A 14,441-nucleotide genomic window follows, 5' to 3' on the forward strand; every position below is an offset into this window, starting at 1 on the left:
AAATTTGCTAGTTTAAAAGGAGATTCATTTTTCAATCAAGTCATATAACAGTAAATACTATGATGAGATGAAAGTTATACATGTGAGAAAATATATTTCAATAATATGTAGTGCAGTGGGCTGGATAACCAGTTTCCCAATGGTTCAACAAGTTTATTGATCATCTTGCAGATCAGGTATGTTTTGTCCTTCTTCCATATTAATAGCATAATGTTCTTTTATTTATTTTCTTCCTGTAATTTATAATGACCATATGTCTAAGTAGTGATCTGTGCTCACCTCTACTACAAATACTTGATCTCATAGTCCCATATAGAAATCAGCACTCAACAGATCATGTGATATGATTTGGGGTTCAAAACATGTGTCCCCTAAGGGATGTAAATTGGATTAGCTTTCCTGGGAACTTGATTGCATATCCCAGTGAGAGAGGTGGAAGATGGTAAAAAAAATGTGGATGAAGACCAATATAAGGCTTCCACCAAGTTCTCTAGTCTTAATTTCATATTCATTTGAGAGGTGAAAACTGACAGTGAATCCCTTAGTAGGACTATAGGGAGATGCCAGAGCATTCCCTAGCCAGGAACTGAAGTCAGGAAGAACTACCAGGTTAAGAACATAATGCTATGTGGAATCACCTGATCTTATAAAACTGGGAAGGACTGAAGCTGCCACAAGTGGAATCAGCAGGTATCATGTGGTAAACTACCTTTTTATTTCTATCATCATATTTTTCTCTTGTGCCGCAATTTGCTAGATTAATGAACTTTAAGATACTTCCTTTCCCTGTGCCCTTCCACTGGAGAAAAGTAGGGGTTACTCTTAAATTTTCTAATATACTTATTTAGGTCTTTGTTTTTCTAAGTTTGAAGCAATTTAAGATTCCTTTCTTCCTCCTGAAAATGACACTGGTCTTATTACCAGTTAACTCTCCACAGAACAAAGTACCCATGTTGTCACTGGGACCTACATTGTACCCATGTTGTCACTGTGACCTGTGTTGTACCCACGGTGTCACTGTGACCTATGATATTAGTCTTTTCACTTTATTCGTACATATTTCTTCTGCATTATTTTTACTTCCAGTAGTTAATTAAAACTATTTTTTTTAGATTTAGTTTCTGCACCATATATATCTGTATTAGTCTGTTCTCATGCTGCTATAAGGGCATACCTGAGACTAGGTAATTTATAAAGGAAAGAGGTTTAATTGACTCACAGTTCTGCATTGCTAAGAAGGCCTCAGGAAACTTACAATTATGATGGAAGGGAAAGCAAACACATCCGTCTTCATATGGCAGCAGAAGAGAGAAGAATGAGAGCCTAGCAAACGGGGAAACCCCTTATAAAACCATCATATCTGGTGAAAACTTACTCACTATCACGAAAATAGTATGAGGGAAATTGCACCTATGATTCAATTACCTTGCACCGGGTCCCTCCCACCACATGTGAGGATTATGATAACTACAATTCAAGAAGAGATTTGGGTGGAGACACAGTCAAATTATATCACTCCACCCAGGCCCCTCCCAAATATCATATTTTCACATGTCAAAACACAAACATGTGTTTCCAACAGTCCCCCAAAGTCTTAACTCATTCCAGCATTAACCCAAAAGTCCAAGTCCACAGTCTGATTTGAGACAAGGCAAGTCTCTTCTGTGAGCCTGTAAAATCAAAAGCAACTTAGTTACTTCCCAAATACAATGAGGGTACAGGCATTGGGTAAATACACCCATTGAAATGGAAGAAGTTGGCCAAAACAAGGGCTGCAGGCCCCATGTGAGTTCAAAATCCAGTGATCCAGTAATTAAATCTTAAAGCTCTGAAATGAACTCCTTTGACTCCATGTCTCACCCAGGTCACACTGATGTAAGAGGTGGGCTTCCACGGGCTTGGGCAGCTTCACCCCTGTGGCTTTGCAGAGTACAGCCTCCCTCCCAGTTGCTTTCATGAGTTGGCATTGAGTGTCTGTGGCTTTTCCAGGTGCACAGTGCAAGCTGTTATCGTAGCTACCATTCTGGGGTCTGAAAGATAGTGGCCCTCTTCTCAAAGCTCCACTAGGCAGTGCCCCACTGGGGACTCTATGTGGGAGCTCCAGCCCCACATTTCCCTTTCTCACTGCCCTGGCAGAGGTGCTCCATGAGGGCCCTGCCCCTGCAGCAAACTTCTGCCTGGACATCCAGGCATTTCCATACATCCTGTGAAATCTAGGAAGGGAGACATTTTCCCCATTGTCTTGGTGATTAACTTTGGGCTCCTCCTTACTTATACAAATTTCTGCAGCCAGCTTGAATCTCTCCCCAGAAAATGGGTTTTTTTTTCTATTACAATGTCAGCCTGCAAAATTTTCAAACTTTTATGCTCTGCTTCCTGTTGAATACTTTGCACTTAGAAATATCTCCCACCAGATACCTTAAATCATCTCTTTGAAGTTCAACATTCCACAGTTCTACAGGGCAGGGGCAAAATGCTGCCAGTCTCTTTGGTAAAGCATAGTAAAAATAACCCTTATTCCAGTTCCTAACAAGTTCCTCATCTCCATCTGAGACCAACTTAGTCTGGACTTCATTGTCCATATCGCTATCAGCATTTTAGTCAAAGCCATTTGTTCCAAACTTTCCCACATCTTCCTGTCTTCTGAGCCCTCCAAATCTCTAGGAAGTTCCAAATTTTCCCACATTTTCCTATCTTCTTCTGAGCCCTCCAGACTGTTCCAACATCTGCCTGTTACCCAGCTCCAAAGTCACTTCCACATTTTTGGGTATCCTCATAGCAGCACCCCACTCCCTGCAGTACCAATTTACTGTATTAATCCATTCTCACACTGCTAGAAGGACCTACTCAAGACAAGGTCATTTATAAAGAAAAGAGGTTTAATTGACTTACAGTTCTGCATGGCTGGGGAGGCCTCAGGAAACTTAAAATCATGGCGAAAGGGGAAGCAAACACATCCTTCTTCACATGGCTGCAGGAAAAGTATAATGAGAGCTGAGTGAAGGGGGAAGCTCCTTATAAAACCATCATATCCTGTGAGAACTTACTATCACAAGAATAGCATGGGGAAAACCGTACCCATGTTTCAATTACCTCCCACCAGCTCCCTCCCATGACACATGGGAATTATGGGAACTACAATTCAAGATAAGATTTGTGTGGGGACTAGTCAAACCATATCAATATTCAATTCCTTGTAGCTTACGCCCCTTAGTGTTTATTTTTCTTCTTGATAAACTATTCAATACAGTACTCCCTCCTTATGTGTGAGGCACGTGTTTCAAGACCCCCAGTGAATGCTCGAAACAATAGGTGGTACCAAACCCTATATATACTATATTTTTCCCAGAAAGTACATAGCAATGTTAGAATTTAATTTATAAATTGGGCATAGCAACAGATTTAAAACAATAACTACTAATAAAATAGAACAATTATAATAATATTCTGTAATAAAAGTTATGTGATTCTGGTCTTTTTCTCTCTCTTTTGCTCTCAAAACATTTTATTGTACCATTGTGTGCCCAGCTATTTTCCAACTGCAGTTAACTCTGGGTAACTGAAACAGTGGAAAGCAAAACTGCAGGTAAATGGGGACCACTGTATCTTTTTAAATGAAAAACTATGCCTAGTAAACTCTATTAGTCTTTGTATGTCACAAATGTCTTTTTCTACCCTCTCTTCACTCTTTCATGATAATCTACATGGAGGTAAAAATTTAAGTCATAAGTTATGTTCCTTCACTACTTTGAAGATATTTTATCATTGTTTTTGACATCTCTTGTTCATAATCCTGTTCATAATGGGTCTGTTGTCTCATTAATTAACATTCTAGGTGGTCCATCTATTCTCTGAGGTAGCTTTTAAGAAATTCTTTTTAATTATTTATGTTCTGCAGTTCCACTATCAAGCATTTGGTATGGGGTTTTTAACTGGCCAAAATTTAGCATGTCTTTCCTTTCTTTTTTATTTTTAATTTTTGTGGGTACATAGTAGTTATATATATTTATAGGGTACATGAGATATTTCGATATAGACATGCAATATTAAATAATCGCATCACAAAGAATGTGGTATCCAAACCCTAAAGCATACAAACAATCCAGTTACACTCTTTTAGTTATTTTAAAATGTACAATTAAGTTATTATTGACTATAGCACCCTGTTGTGCCATCAAATAGTAGGTCTTGTTCATTCTTTCTATTTTTTGGTACACATTAACCATCCCCGCTACCCTCCCCCAAGCCTGCCACTACCTTTCCCAGCCTGTGGTAGCCATCCTTCTACTCTCTGTGTCCATGAATTCAATTGTTTTGATCTTTACATCCCATAAATAAGTGAGAATATGTGATGTTTGTCTTTCTCTTCCTGGCTTATTTCACTTAACATAATGATCTCTTGTTCCATCCATGTTGTTGCAAATGACAGAATCTCATTCTTTTTATGGCTGTATAAATACACCACATTTTCTTTATCCATTCACCTGTTGATAGACACTTAGGTACCTTCCAAATCTTAGCTGTCATGAACAGTGCTGCCACAAACATAAAAGAACAGATATCTCTTCGATATAATCATTTCCATTCTTTTGGTTATATACCCAGCAGTGGGATGGCTCGATCATATGATAGCTCTACTTTTAGTTTTCTGAAGAATCTCCAAACTTTTCTCCACAATGACTTTACTAATTCACATTCCCACCAACAATGTACAAAGGTTTGTTCCCTTTTCAGCACATTCTTGCCAGCATTTGTTAATGCTTGATTTTTTTTGATAAAAGCCATTTTAATTAGGGCATAATGATATCTCATTGTGGTTTTTATTTGCATTTTTTGGATGATGTTGAACACCTTTTCATATGTCTATTTCCCATTTGTGTGTCCTCTTTTGAGAAACGCCTATTCAGATATTTTATCCATTTAAAATGGTATTATTAGATTTATTTCCTATAGATTTGTTGGTACTCCTTATATATTCTGGTTATTATCCCCTTGTCAGATGGGTAGCATATTAGTCTGTTCTCATACTGCTATAAAGAACTACCTGAGACTGGGTAATTTATAAAGGAAAGAGGTTTAATTGACTCACAATTCAGCATGGCTGGGAAGGCCTCAGGAAACTTACAATCATGGTAGAAGGTGAAGGAGAAGCAAGCCACCTTCTTCACAAGTTGGCAGGAAGGAGAAGTGTTGAGTGAAGTGAGAAGACCCCTTACAAAATAATCAGATCTCATGAGAACTCCCTCACTATCATGAAAACAGCATGGGAGAAACTGCCCCCATGAAACAATTATTTACACCTGGTCTCTCCCTTGACACGTGGGGACTATGGGAATAATGGGGATTACAATTCAAGATGAGATTAGGGTGGGGACACAAAGCCTAACCATATCATTCTGCCCCAACCCCTCCCAAATCACATGTCCATTTTTCATTTCAAAACCAATCATGCCTTCCCTATAGTCCCCCAAAGTCTTAATTCATTCTAGCATAATCCATAGTCCAAGTCCAAAGTCTCACCCAAAATAAGACAAGTCCCTTCTGCCTGTGAGCCTGTAAAATCAAAATCAAGTTAGTTACTTCCTAGATACAATGGGGGTACAGGCAATGGACAAATACCCCTGTTCCAAATGGGAGATATTGGCCAAAATTAAAGGGCGACAGGCCCCATGAAAATCTGGAATTCAGCAGGGCAATAAAATCTTAAAACCCCAAATGACCTCCTTTGACTTCATGTCTCAAATCCAGGTCACACTGATACAAAGGGTAGGCTCCCATGGTCTTGGGCAGCTCTGCCCCTGTGACTTTGCAGGGTATAGCCCCTGTCCCAGCTGCTTTCACAGGCTGGCATTGAGTGTCTTTGGCTTTTCCAGACACGCAGTGCAAGCTGTTGGTGGATCTATCATTCTGGGGGCTGGAGGATGGTGGTCCTCTTCTCACAGCTCCACTAGGCAGTGCCCCAGTGGCAACTCTGTGTGCAGGCTTCAACCCCACATTTCTGCACTGCCCTAGCAGAGGTTCTCCATGAGGGCTCCACTCCCACAGCAAACCTCTGCCTGGACATCCAGGCATTTCCATACATCTTCTGAAATCTAGGTGGAGGTTCCCAAATATCAATTCTTGACTTCTGTGCACCTACACCACGTGTAAGCCACCAAGGCTTGAGGCTCTCACCCTCCGAAGCAACAGCCTGAGCTGTATGGCCCCTTTCAGTCATAGCTGGGATGCAGGGCACCAAGTCCCAAGCAGCACCCAAGCAGGGCACCTGCACAAAGCAGCAAGGCCATTCTGTAGTTTGCAAATATTTTCTCCCATTCTGTGGGTTGTCTCTTCACTTTGTTGGTTTATCTTTTGCTGCACAGAAGTTTTTTAACTTGATGTGATATCATTTTTCTATTTTTGCTTTGGTTGCTGGTGCTTGTGAGGTATTGCTTAAGAAATTTTTTGCCCAGACCAATGTCCTGGAGATTTTCCCCAATATTTTCTTCTAGTATTTTCATAGTTTGAGGTTTACACTATGAAAGACTTAAAGACTAAGTTAAAATTAAGACTACGGTAAAGTTAGATAAAGACTAGACTAGTTAAAGTTTTTAAGATTTACATCATTAACTTGGATTAATATTGGCATCAATAAAGCATTTAATTTAAAAGACTTAGATTTAAGACTTAAATCCATTTTTATTTGATTTTCGTATATGGCAAGAGATAGGTGCGTAGTTTCATTCTTCAGCATATGGATATCCAGTTTTCCCAGCACCATTATTGAAGAGACTATCTTTTCCCCAGTGTGTGTTCCCAGCAACTTTGTGGAAAATGAGTTCACTTTAGGTTTGTGGATTTGTTTCTGGGTTCTCTATGTTGTTCCATTGTTCTATGTGTTGCATTTATGCAAGTACCATGCTGTTTTGTTTACTATAGCTCTGTAGTATGACCTGAAGTCAGGTAATTTGACTTCTTCCTTTCCAATTTGGATGCCTTTATTTGTTTCTCTTGTCTGATTGCTCTAGTTAGGACTTCCAGTACTATGTTGATAACAGTGGTGACACTCTTGTGGACATTCTTGTCTTCTTCGACATCCTTGGAGGGAAGAGTTTCAGTTTCTCCCCAGTCATTAGGATACTAGCTGTGGGTCTGTCACATATGGCTTTTATTATGTTGAGATATGTTCCTTTTATGCACAGTTTTTTAGGGGTTTTATCATGAAGGGGTGTTGAATTTTATCAAATGCTTTTTCAGTATCCAAAATAATTAAATGGTTTTTATCTTTCATGCTGCTGATATGATGTATGACACTGATTGATTTGTGTATGCTGAATTATCCTTCCATCTTAGGGATAAATCCCACTTGGTCATGTTAAATGATCTTTCTAATGTATTTTCTAACTAAGTTTGCTAGTATTTTGTTGAGAATTTTTCATCAATATTGATCAGAGATGTTGGCCTGTAGTTTTTGGTTTTTGTGTGTTTTTTTAATGTGCCTTTGTGTGGTTTTGGTATCAAGGTAAGACTGGCCTCATAGAAAGAGTTTCAAAGTATTCCCTTTGCCTCTATATTTTGAAATAGTGTGAGTAGGGTTAGTATTAGTTCTTTAAATGTTTGGTAGAATTCAGCAGTGAAGCCATCAAGTCCTAGGCTTTTCTTTACTGGGAGAGTTTTTATTATGGCTTCTTTATTGCTATTTGTCATTGGTCTGTTCAGGTTTTGGACTTCTTCCTGGTTCAATCTTGGTAGGTTGTATGTGTCTAGAAATTTGTTCATTTCTGCTAGATTTTCCAATTTATTGACATATAGTTGTTTATAGTAGCCACTAATGATCCTTTGAAATTCTGCAGTATCAGCTGGAGTGTCTCCTTTTTCATTTCTGATTTTCTTTTGATCTTCCTTCTTTTTTCTTATTTAGTCTGGATAAAGGTTTGTCAATTTGTTTCACTTTTCAAAAAAAAAAAAAAAACAACTTTTTAACTCATTGATCGTTTGTATTTTTTTCACTTCATTTATTTGTGTTCTGATCTTTATTATTTGTTATGTTCTACTAATTTTGGGTTTGGTTTGCTCTTGCTTTTCTAATTCTTTAAGATGCATCATTAGATTGTTTACTTGAAATTTTTCTTCTTTTTTAACATAGGCATTTATAGCTATAAACTTCCCTTTGAGTACTGCTTTTGCTGTATCCCATAGGTTTGGGTATGTTGTGTTCCATTAACATTTTTTTCAAGAAATTTTTCAATTTTTTTCCTAATGTCTCCATTGTGTCACTGGTCATTCAGAAGCATGTTTACTTTCCATGCATTTGTATAGTTTCTTAAATTCCTCTTGTTATTAATTGCTAATTTTATTCCATTGTGGTCAGAGAAGATGCTTGATATTGTTTCAATTTTTGAATGTTTTAACACTTGTTCTGTGACCTAACATATGGTTTACCCTTGAGAGTGATCCATGTGCTGACAAGAAGAGTGTGTATTCTACAGCCGTTGGATGAAATGTCCTGTAAATATCTATTAGGTCCATTAGGTCTAGATTAAGTCTAATGATTCTTTGTTGATTTTCTGTCTGAAAGATCTGTCCAGTGCTGAAAGTCATGTTGAAGTCTCCAGCTATTATTGTATTGGGACTTATTTCTCTCCTTTGGGCTTTAATATTTGTTTTATATATCTTGGTGTCTAGTGTTGGGTGCATATATATTTATTTATAATTGTTATATCCTCTTAATGAATTGACATCTTGATTATTATATAGTGACCTTCTTTGTCTCTTCTTAGTGTTTGTCTCAAAATCTACTTAGTCTGATATAAGTATAGCTACTCCTGCTCCTTCTTTGGTTTCCACTGGCATGGAATATCTTGTTCCATCCCTTTATTTTTAGTCTGTGGGTTTCTTTATAGGTGAAGTGCATTTCTTATAGGCAACAGATCAAGGGATCTTATTTTTTCACCCAGCCAGCCTTGTATGTCTTTTGATTGGAGAGTTTAGTCCATTTACATTCAATGTTATTATTGATAAGTGAGGACTTCTGTCATTTTGTTATTTGTTTTCTGGTTGTTTTGTGGTCTTCTCTTCCTTCTTTCCTTCCTGTCTTCCTTTAGTGAGGGTTATTTTCTCTGGTGATATGATTTAGTATCTTGCTTTTAATTTTTATGTATCCATTGTATTTTTTTTTTGCTTCGAGATTACTACGAGGCTTGCAGATACTATCTTTCAACCCATCATTTTAACCTGATAACAACTTAAGACTTTTTGTATAAACAAACAAACATGCAAAAAGAAAACTAATAAAAAGTCTACACCTTAACTTTGTTCCCCCCCACTTTTTAACTTTTTATTATTTCTACTTATATTTTATTGCACTATGTCTTGGAAAGTTGTTGTAGTTATTATTTCTTTTACTGGTTTATCATTTAGTCTTTCTACTTAGGATAAGAGTAGTTTACACACCACAGTTATAGTGTCATGATATTCTGTGTTTTTCTGTGTACTCACTATTACCAATGAGTTTTGTATGTTTAGGAGATTGCTTATTGCTCAACAGTGTCCTTTTCTTTCTCACTGAAGTACTCCCAAGGACTTTTCAGTTAGCAGGTGATAAATGTTGCCAGCACTGGATCCTCCCCTTCAAGGCAGTGGGTTCGCTTCTGGTCCAGGGTGCATCTAGAAATGTTGTCCAGGAGACAGGGCCTGGAAAAAGGGCCTCATGACTCTAACCAATGCTCTATCCTGCTGTGGCTGAGCTGGTGTTCAAGATGCAAGACAAAGTCTTTCCCATTCTTCCTTCCACTCTCCTCAAACAGAAGGAAGGGATCTCTTTTGTAGCCATAAGCTGTGCAGCCTGGAGTTAGGAAAGGGGTGATGGTAGTGCTCAATAAGCCACCCAAGGTGGTGTCTCAGTAGATTTCATATCCTCCCAGTCCACTGTCTCTGGGCCCAGTTTAGCACTAGGACTCATCTAAGAGTTGCAATCCTTGTGTCCTAGACTGCCTTTCAAGTTTATTTAGAGACCCAAAGAAAGTTAGCCTATGGTGCTGAGGTTTGCAGGAACTCTAGTTCTGACTGCTATGATTAATGGTTCCCCTCAGTCTAAGGCTGGCTTAAATGCTCCCTCCACAGGTGAGCATATGCTGAGTTCGGTCCATTTTTTCTTTCTGCTTTAACAGTACAACACTGAGTTCAACGCCTCACAATTGCTGTGTTCTCCCTCTTCTAGTGCCCAGAGCTGCTCTTCCTACCACAGCTGCTGTGAGGTGCAGGAGGGGTGGCATTGGCAGTTTAAGACTGTTTTTTCTTTTAATTTCTTCTTCAGTGCTTCTTATAGTGATATGATGTTAAAAACAGGTATTATGAGGGTTCACCTGATTTTTGGTTCTTCTGAAGGTGCTTTTTTCTGTACTAGTTGTTAAATTGGTATCCTTGCTAGGATGATGACTAGTGGAGTGCTCTATTCCACCATCTTGCTCTGCCCACCAAGTGAGTTTCTTCCTAAGTCCTTCTGTCTGTCTTCAATTCTTTCATTAGTGCTTCAAATCTTATTTATCTAAAACTCTCTTCATTCTCTTCAGAAATCCTAGCAGGCATTATGATGAAAGTTCTCAATTTATTTTCTATATCTTTCAACTGCTTTTTCATACATGATATCTGCCTCTCTCTATTGCATTCAAAGTGAAACACTCAGAACTCTTTTCTGTTTCTATAATTCTTTATCTGTGTTCAGCCTAGAGTTTGGTTGATTGATTGAGTTTATTATTATTATTATTATTATACTTTAAGTTTTAGGGTACATGTGCACAATGTGCAGGTTAGTTACATATGTATATATGTGCCATGCTGGTGCGCTGCACCCACTAACTCGTCATCTAGCATTAGGTATATCTCCCAATGCTATTCCTCCCCCCTCCCCCCACTCCACACCAGTCCCCAGAGTGTGATGTTCCCCTTCCTGTGTCCATGTGTTCTCATTGTTCAATTCCCATCTATGAGTGAGAATATGCGGTGTTCGGTTTTTTGTTCTTGCGATAGTTTACTGAGAATGATGATTTCCAATTTCATCCATGTCCCTACAAAGGACATGAACTCATCATTTTTTATGGCTGCATAGTATTCCATGGTGTATATGTGCCACATTTTCTTAATCCAGTCTATCATTGTTGGACATTTGGGTTGGTTCCAAGTCTTTGCTATTGTGAATAATGCCGCAATAAACATACGTGTGCATGTGTCTTTATAGCAGCATGATTTATAGTCCTTTGGGTATATACCCAGTAATGGGATGGCTGGGTCAAATGGGATTTCTAGTTCTAGATCCCTGAGGAATTGCCACACTGACTTCCACAATGGTTGAACTAGTTTACAGTCCCACCAACAGTGTAAAAGTGTTCCTGTTTCTCCACATCCTCTCCAGCACCTGTTGTTTCCTGACTTTTTAATGATTGCCATTCTAACTGGTGTGAGATGGTATCTCATTGTGGTTTTGATTTGCATTTCTCTGATGGCCAGTGATGGTGAGCCTTTTTTCATGTGTTTTTTGGCTGCATAAATGTCTTCTTTTGAGAAGTGTCTGTTCATGTCCTTCGCCCACTTTTTGATGGGGTTGTTTGTTTTTTTCTTGTAAATTTGTTTGAGTTCATTGTAGATTCTGGATATTAGCCCTTTGTCACATGAGTACGTTGCGAAAATTTTCTTCCATTTTGTAGGTTGCCTGTTCACTCTGATGGTAGTTTCTTTTGCTGTGCAGAAGCTCTTTACTTTAATTAGATTCCATTTGTCAATTTTGGCTTTTGTTGCCATTGCTTTTGGTGATTTAGACATGAAGTCCTTGCCCATGCCTATGTCCTGAATGGTAATGCCTAGGTTTTCTTCTAGGATTTTTATGGTTTTAGGTCTAACGTTTAAGTCTTTAATCCATCTTGAATTGATTTTTGTATAAGGTGTAAGGAAGGGATCCAGTTTCAGCTTTCTACATATGGCTAGCCAGTTTTCCCAGCACCATTTATTAAATAGGGAATCCTTTCCCCATTGCTTGTTTTTCTCAAGTTTGTCAAAGATCAGATAGTTGTAGATATGCGGCGTTATTTCTGAGGGCTCTGTTCTGTTCCATTGATCTATATCTCTGTTTTGGTACCAGTACCATGCTATTTTGGTTACTGTAGCCTTGTAATATAGTTTGAAGTCAGGTAGCGTGATGCCTCCAGCTTTGTTCTTTTGGCTTAGGATTGACTTGGCAATGCGGGCTCTTTTTTGGTTCCATATGAACTTTAAAGTAGTTTTTTCCAATTCTGTGAAGAAAGTCATTGGTAGCTTGATGGGGATGGCATTGAATCTGTAAATTACCTTGGGCAGTATGGCCATTTTCACGATATTGATTCTTCCTACCCATGAGCATGGAATGTTCTTCCATTCATTTGTATCCTCTTTTATTTCATTGAGCAGTGGTTTGTAGTTCTCCTTGAAGAGGTCCTTCACATCCCATGTAAGTTGGATTCCTAGGTATTTTATTCTCTTTGAAGCAACTGTGAATGGGAGTTCACTCATGATTTGGCTGTTTGTCTGTTGTTGGTGTATAAGAATGCTTGTGATTTTTGTACATTGATTTTGTATCCTGAGACTTTGCTGAAGTTGCTTATCAGCTTAAGGAGATTTTGGGCTGAGACAAAGGGGTTTTCTAGATAGACAATCATGTCGTCTGCAAACAGGGACAATTTGACTTCCTCTTTTCCTAATTGAATATCCTTTATTTCCTTCTCCTGCCTGATTGCCCTTGCCAGAACTTCCAACACTATGTTGAATAGGAGTGGTGAGAGAGCGCATCCCTGTCTTGTTCCAGTTTTCAAAAGGAATGCTTCCAGTTTTTGCCCATTCAGTATGATATTGGCTGTGGGTTTGTCATAGATAGCTCTTATTATTTTGAGATACGTCCCATCAATACCTAATTTATTGAGAGTTTTTAGCCTGAAGGGTTGTTGAATTTTGTCAAAGGCCTTTTCAGAGACTTAGACTCCCACACATTAATAATGGGAGACTTTAACACCCCACTGTCAACATTAGACAGATCAACGAGACAGAAAGTCAACAAGGATACCCAGGAACTGAACTCAGCTCTGCACCAAGCGGACCTAATAGACATCTACAGAACTCTCCACCCCAAATCAACAGAATATACATTTTTTCCAGCACCACACCACACCTATTCCAAAATTGACCACATACTTGGAAGTAAAGCTCTCCTCAGCAAATGTAAAAGAACAGAAATTATAACAAACTATCTCTCAGACCACAGTGCATTCAAACTAGAACTCAGGATTAAAAATCTCACTCAAAACCACTCAACTACATGGAAACTGAACAACCTGCTCCTGAATGACTACTGGGTACATAACGAAAGGAAGGCAGAAATAAAGATGTTCTTTGAAACCAATGAGAACAAAGACACAACATACCAGAATCTCTGGGACACATTCAAAGCAGTGTGTAGAGGGAAATTTATAGCATTAAATGCCCACAAGAGAAAGCAGGAAAGATCCAAAATTGACACCCTAATATCACAATTAAAAGAACTAGAAAAGCAAGAGAAAACACATTCAAAAGCTAGCAGAAGGCAAGAAATAACTAAAATCAGAGCAGAACTGAAGGAAATAGAGATACAAAAAACCCTTCAAAAAATTAACAAATCCAGGAGCTGGTTTTTTGAAAGGATCAACAAAATTGATAGACTACTAGCAAGACTAATAAAGAAAAAAAGAAGAATCAAATAGACGCAATAAAAAATGATAAAGGGGATATCACCACCGATCCCACAGAAATACAAACTACCATCAGAGAATACTACAAACACCTCTACGCAAATAAACTGGAAAATCTAGAAGAAATGGATAAATTCCTCGACACATACACTCTCCCAAGACTAAACCAGGAAGAAGTTGAATCTCTGAATAGACCAATAACAGGAGCTGAAATTGTGGCAATAATCAATAGCTTACCAACCAAAAAGAGTCCAGGACCAGATGGATTCACAGCCGAATTCTACCAGAGATACAAGAAGGAACTGGTACCATTCCTTCTGAAACTATTCCAATCAATAGAAAAAGAGGGAATCCTCCCTAACTCATTTTATGAGGCCAGCATCATCCTGATACCAAAGCCGGGCAGAGACACAACCAAAAAAGAGAATTTTAGACCAATATCCTTGATTGAGTTGATTTTTAACTTTTACTAGTTCCCTTTCTATATATGTAATTCTCTTTCATATTACCTGTGATTTCTTGTCTTTTTAATTGAAGGACCCCATCAAAATAAATATACAAATTTTAATGTCTTATCACATAGATCTGTAACATTAATTTTTACCTGGAATGAGTAAACGTTTTTATTATTGGCAATTTTTCTTTATAACAAGGTTAATAATAGTACATTCCAGAAAATAGAAATATGTTTATTATTATGTCTTCTCTAGCACT

General features: G+C 38.2%; 1 protein-coding gene across 2 annotated transcripts in view; it reads right to left on the reverse strand.

Moving 5' to 3' along the window:
* Positions 1-242: 242 nt before the first annotated feature.
* Positions 243-14,441, reverse strand: part of LOC134809544 (potassium/sodium hyperpolarization-activated cyclic nucleotide-gated channel 2-like) — a 92,309-nt gene continuing 78,110 nt past the window's right edge. Inside the window, exon 3 of one of the 2 annotated variants that reach the window (XM_063806662.1) lies at positions 243-2,971. The gene's annotated coding sequence lies outside the window, so the exon portion shown is untranslated. The remainder of the gene's footprint in view (positions 2,972-14,441) is intronic. The other variant, XR_010155516.1, reaches the window with a different exon arrangement.

Source organism: Pan troglodytes, chromosome 2, assembly GCF_028858775.2.
Source record: "Pan troglodytes isolate AG18354 chromosome 2, NHGRI_mPanTro3-v2.0_pri, whole genome shotgun sequence".
In the NCBI taxonomy this organism is placed as follows: Eukaryota; Metazoa; Chordata; class Mammalia; order Primates; family Hominidae; genus Pan; species Pan troglodytes.